The 6446-nt window shown below is 27.3% G+C and overlaps 1 long non-coding RNA gene across 9 annotated transcripts; it reads right to left on the reverse strand.

The window, feature by feature from the left end:
• Positions 1 to 3318: 3318 nt before the first annotated feature.
• Positions 3319 to 6345, reverse strand: LOC111026583. Of its 9 annotated transcripts, none has more exons than XR_002603721.1 (7): positions 5934 to 6342; positions 5555 to 5800; positions 5296 to 5480; positions 4478 to 5221; positions 4202 to 4414; positions 3572 to 3910; positions 3319 to 3508 (listed from the first exon to the last, which is right to left on the reverse strand). It is a non-coding gene; the product is annotated as an uncharacterized LOC111026583 (long non-coding RNA). The 9 variants fall into 9 exon arrangements; XR_002603720.1 differs by having other exon boundaries at positions 4478 to 5035; positions 5096 to 5221; positions 5296 to 5800; XR_002603719.1 differs by having other exon boundaries at positions 4478 to 5028; positions 5091 to 5221; positions 5296 to 5800; positions 5934 to 6341.
• Positions 6346 to 6446: the final 101 nt, after the last annotated feature.

The raw sequence follows: 6446 nt of genomic DNA on the forward strand, positions 1-6446 counted from the left end.
AGCAAATCAAATTTTAATTTTGAGACTAAAAAGTAAAATATTCTTGCCCCAAAAGAATAAGTAATCAAACTTACGTATACATCGACTCTTCGAGTAATATATAGCTGCAAGGCGCCATATCTTGAGTGCAGACGCTATATCGAGGAACTTCTTTCATCTAAATGAATACATTCGAACTGAAAAAATCGACAATTTTTATAAAAATTACTTGAATAGAATGAAATATGTGAGTAAATGTTTATTGTTGCCATACACATTTCTCTTTTGTTCAATGAAATTATTAGAATTGAGAATCGTCTCCGATGAGTGACGACGATAGTCTTTTGCCATAGATGATAGGTATTATAATATAATATATTATCATCAGTTTTCGAGTTTTTGACTTCTTTGGATTACACGATGCATTTTTTTTTCAAATTCCGAAACAGAATATTATTGGGAGTGTTTAAATCTATACAATGCAGAACACGGCACTCTGAGTATAGGCCATTTAGATTTTTAAATACACTACTGTCGCGAGTCAATTTTTACGTCCGGCATCTAACAATATTGTTTTTAGTCTTAACGGTTAAACTATAACTTAACATAAAACTCTAGAATTGTCGAGACTTGAAAAAAATTCAAAATTAGGCTTTGAAATGTACAGAAGTAATAAAAAAATGGATACTTTAATCGTGCCTATAATATTCTCTCTGGGCTCGGCATTAATATGTTATTAAACAATATTATTCTATAATAGTATGCAGTCACCGATGTACTTGCTAAAAAATTGTGTGGTTATATTATACTACTACACTATAGTGTAATAAATAATATAATATGTATACAGCCGTGTAGGTACCTAACTTAGGCTCTCACATAAAGGTAAGTTACAGGGGAAAAAAAATGTATTGCTTCCCTGGTACCTACCTATATTTATTGTTTTATATTTTAAAAACATACCCTACAAAGTAAGTACTACAAGTATAGTTTATACTTTGCAGAGGTCGCTATGGATATTTCTTAAAATAGGTAGTATTTAAAAAAAAAATCATGAACATTTTAGGTTTGTTAGTTAGGTACACATGAATTTACTAGACCAATTTGAATTAGTTAATGCCAAAAAAGTTGTTAAATTAAGTACCTAAATAATAAGTCACATGTCACATGTCACATAGTACCATGCTGATATAGTAACACATGATCCAAGTGATATGTATTTCCAACAACATTAAGATGTAACTATTAATGCTGAATACGGTTTAATGCTTTTAATTATATGTTCAACAACAATTATTAGTAATATTTTTTGTTTTAAAGGCAGTTTCCAAAACGTACATAAATTAATATCAGTTGTAAATTTTTTCAAATTTATAAGCCATATAACAGTAAAAAATTGCATTTACTTGTTAAAATCTGTATATATCTGTTTAAGGTAGTAGGTACATTAGTTACCTACACGATATAGACACATAAATAATAATAAATTATTAAAAAAATGTGATTTTATGTCTGTATTAAAATAAAATTATATAGTTGAAATTTAAAATATAATTATACAAATTTTTTAGCAAAGGTTTGTCATTCAATACAAGCAAAAAAAAAATATTTAACTGTAGATTAAAGTAACAAAATATAACTTCAGATATATGAACTGAAGAATTCATTGTTCAGTAGTCAAGATACAACGTGTTTACTTTGATGAACTGATTCAGTGAATCTTTTCATCATCGGAATCATAAGTCAACTTGTTCATTTGTTTTGACCGCCCGAAAAGTTAAATTTGTGGAATCATTAATCAAATCTTCAATGAGTTGTTTCTTACCATAATTATACAAAATTAAATCAAATCACTTAATTCTAGTTCAAACATTAATATAAGTCTTTATAGTTAGTAAACTAGGTTTGAATACAAAATAGTTAGTTATAAGAATGGAAATATCCATTATCCAAGTAGCCACTAATTCCATTTTTTTCGTTTTAATAAATGAAATTTCAATTTAAATACCTAATATAAAAAAAATTATTTTGTTGACATATCAAAATGACAATAAATAAAAATCATCTAGATCCTATCTAGTTAAGTAAAAAGTAATAATATTAGCCAACAAACTATACACAGTAATTAAAGATCAGATATTTATCAATAGAATAATATGGACAACTTGCTGGATAGTGAAATGATATAATTTAATCTTTAATTCAGGTAAATCAATCACCCAGGGAAATTTTATTTAAAAATAAATAATTTAACAAATTGAAAAGGGAAATTGATTTCTTAAATAATATTTTAAGAATTTCATATTTTATTTTATTGTTTATATCTATGAATAAGAAAAATTGCAATACCTTAATTATAATATAAAAATATTAAGTTCAAAAAAATACAAAATTTGTTTGTTTGTCTTTTAAAAATATTTTATTTGTAATATGTATTTAAATATTTGTGGGATTATTGAATAATTTAGTTTTATAAAATAATATGTTTTTGTACATCAACTGTCAAAAGTAGCTGAAGTTAATTGTTATTAACGAGATGAATACCTTTATCTAACCTGAAGACAAATATTTCCAAAAAATAAACAACTGACGTTTTAATACTTGGCTTATAGAAAATAAAACCAAAATTTGTTGGTAGCATATATTTTATCAAAAACAGTAATTGACTAATGTAAATGTATGTTAATAAGTAGAAATTATCAATGTTTTTCTATATTTTTATTTTTTTAAGAAGTTTAATACCTGTCTTATACCTTTTGATCTGTTTTGTCATCTTTATTTAGCTAAGCATGTAAATAAATAATAAATAAAATATTTCTACATTTTAGCCATTGTTAAATTTAAAAGTATTTGCAGTGCTTGGATTTTTTTATTTAGTTGTATTGGATCAGCACCATTTAATACATTAACTTAAACACCATTACAAAACAGTATTAATATTTATACAGCAGATACCTACATTATATTTTAATGATATTTAAGCCAAATCGTCAGTTTAACACTTTTCTTCATACAAATAATAACATTTATCATATATGTTATCCGAAATTTGTCTCCTAAAACTAAATCCGCAAGAATATTGTTCATGAGCTAGCATGGCTCTAAAAAATTGGTATAAAAATGGACAACAGAAGACCCATTTGAACTGAAAACCACAAAATACTATATTAATTTTATAGACTTCAAAAAGAAATTCATAAATTTTTAACGGATAAAGAAACCTACATAATATTACATAGTATATTGTGATCTTTTTTTAAATTATTATTTTCTCCCTTGTTTACCTACATTGGTCTATACCAATAATTTTCAAATGCAAAACAAAAAAATCAATTTAATTCTGAATCATTTATAATATATTATATTAATCGAACATTTGAGTGTTGCATTTTAAGAACATTATTTGTTCAAAATACTGATCCGTCATATTTGTTCTTTATTTGGTATTGTTGCATTACCAACACTTAATACTCTCTCTACTGGTGCACTGCTAGGTAGTGGAGTGTTGTACTTCACAAATACCTGAAAACTAAGTACAAATGTTTTTGTAATATTACTACTAATAGTATAAGAAGTTTTCAACTAATCTTACTTTTTTTTGATATTGGGTAAATTATGCAAACATTCTAAAGTCTTTGTTGGAGATGTGCCCAAAAATCTATCTATTTCATCACTAACTGTTGATTTTTGCTCTCAGGAATTTAGTGACCTGGTAAAAAAGGTAGATAATATATCTTTCATTTGGTTATCTTCTACATCATTATTGTCATTATTACTGGTATATAAGTCATAACAGGCACTTTTTAAATATTCTGAGGCCAATTATTTTTTATATCATTTTTAATCCATACTTTTTTAAATAGTGGGTGGCAGACTGCAGCAGTAATTAAAAATTTGTCTATCAAATAATCGGCAAACCTTGTTTTCATCCCTAAAAAACAAAAATTATTATCATTTAAGTTTGTTTATTTTAGCTCATGAGTATATAAATGTACTACACAGAAATATAAATATAAATAATAGATCAGCAGATTAAAATTTTACATTATACATCAGTAAGACTGTAAGAACAAAGAAATACTATATATTTACTACTTAGTAAATAGTATTTACCAATAGAGTAAACCAAAAACAACTAAAACGAAAAGAAATTAAATGTGTACAATTTAAGTACTTGGCTAAATAAGATTAATGTATTTAAAAAATATTAATTATTACATACCATTAAGTATGACAGTCACCAGAAGTTTCATATAATTAGAACTGTTAGATCACTTGTCATTGATTCAAATTTATAAATTAATCCTTCAATTGTAGGTAGGAGATGACCAAAGTATATGTTAGTATCACACCCTGGAGTAAATCCAAGCTTATTGAAATTGGCCCCATAATTGTATGGTGTTGACACATGAAATCAATATCACTTCTATCAAATCTGAAAATATTCATACAAATTAAAGATAAAATAATTAATATTTTTTTAGGATTTACAATTAACCTGCTAATAGCCAATTCGTCCATTATTATTCTAAACTTGGGTTCATTATTTTTAATTTATTTATTAAGCAACACCACTACATCAAACAGTGAATTCCAACGTGTCTCGTTGGGTGTAATTAAATAAACACCAAGATTTTGTTTAACTAAATCAGGTGACTAAGTTAAGCGACATTCTTTGTTCCACAAAGCGGTAGACTTGGCAAAAGTGCTTCTTGACTGTTTTTTGTATGCAAGATTAGACAAATAAATTATTTTATTTTGTATTTAATTTGTACAAATTTGTAATTGATAATCATCGCTCTATGCAAATCAAAGAGTTATAGGGCATGTGTGTATGGTGGATTGGATGCATGACCCGTCGCATGCTAGATGTAAGTGAAAAGCGGGAAATTCAAAAAGAAATTAAGTTGTATAGCTGCCTCAATTTTTGAGTGTCTAGGAAGTCAGTCACCCGGCTCGATTTTGAGCGTAGTCTGGCAGGTAGGCCTTCCGACTTTGTCGTATAGCGGACAACGTGCAAAGGTCGGGTAACACGATGAGGCAAGCAATCTGAAAACTGTAACTGAGTGTCTAGCGAGTTTAAATGCATGTTTGACATTTGATACAAATACATTACAAAATCCGCATCAAGAGAAAAGCACGACGAGGTTGTCGAAATTTGCCCTATGTCTTAGTAGCAGTACAATAATGATTCTGTTGCTGTTACGCCTGCATTGATAAAGTCATTTCAAGTATAATGTTTCTGAAATAATACAAATGCATATAAATATCTGCTGATATATTTTTAGAGTACATAAATAATTCTATGTTATTTACCACATAGTGTGCGAGTCGCAGCCAGTTTAAATGCATGTTTGACATTTGAAACAAATACATTACAAAATCCGCATCAAGAGAGAAGCACGTAGAAGTTGTCGATTTTCCCCTATGTCTTAGTAGCAGTACAACAATGATTCTGTTTCTGTTACACCTGCATTGATAAAGTCATTTCTAGTATGTTTCTGAAATAATACAAATGAATACCAATATCTGCTAATATATTTTTGAGTACATAAATAATTCTAAACAGATTCACCCAGATTGGATTCAATGTTTATTAAGTTCTTGTAGATGAGTTCTTTTAGACTTCATTGTGCAGTTATATCGCTTGTAGAACTTCTCTGTACACAATGTTCTTAGTGACGATTCTACCATGGTCATCACTGTATATACCAACTCTAATGGATTGAGAGTCCCTCACTCGGGAAAACGCTACATACAGTTGTCCGTACGTGAACACCGGTGATGGCAGGAGCAATCCAACTCTACCAAACGTTTTGTTCTATCAAAGGTTTTTTAATGAGTGAGTAGTAATTATAATGTAAACTATAAATTTTTAAACAAAAATGTTGCACTACTGTCTACACAAATACCTAGATAAAATAACTAATAACTTTTTAAGATTTACAATTTACCTGCCAAAAGCCAATTTGTCCATTATTATTCTTAACTTAAGTTCATTATTTTAAATTTATTTATTAAGCAGCACCACTGCATCATACAGTGAATTCCAACGTGTTTTGTGATTTTGTTTAAATAAATCAGCTGACTTAGTTGAGCGACCTTGTTTGATTCACAAAGCGGTAGACTTGGCAAAAGTTCTTCTCAACTGATTTTTGTATGCAAGATTAGACAGAGCTTTTTTAGATTCCTAGAAAAAACAAGTTAGACAAATAAATTATTTAATTTTGTATTTAATTTATACAAATTTGTAATTAATAATAAAAAATTAAGCAAACATAATTTATTGATATTTAAAATTGAAATTTGGGTATAGATAATAGAAAATAGTTAATGCTAATCATATTCATACTTATATCTTAGAATATTTTTTTTCATATATAATTATCATTTAAATTGAAAGAAAAATTTAATTTTTAAATGTATTACAACTCATACAAATTTGATTATGAGTATTAAGTATTAAA

The sequence above is a fragment of the Myzus persicae genome, unplaced genomic scaffold (genome assembly GCF_001856785.1).
Source record: "Myzus persicae strain clone G006 unplaced genomic scaffold, MPER_G0061.0, whole genome shotgun sequence".
Lineage (NCBI taxonomy): Eukaryota > Metazoa > Arthropoda > Insecta > Hemiptera > Aphididae > Myzus > Myzus persicae.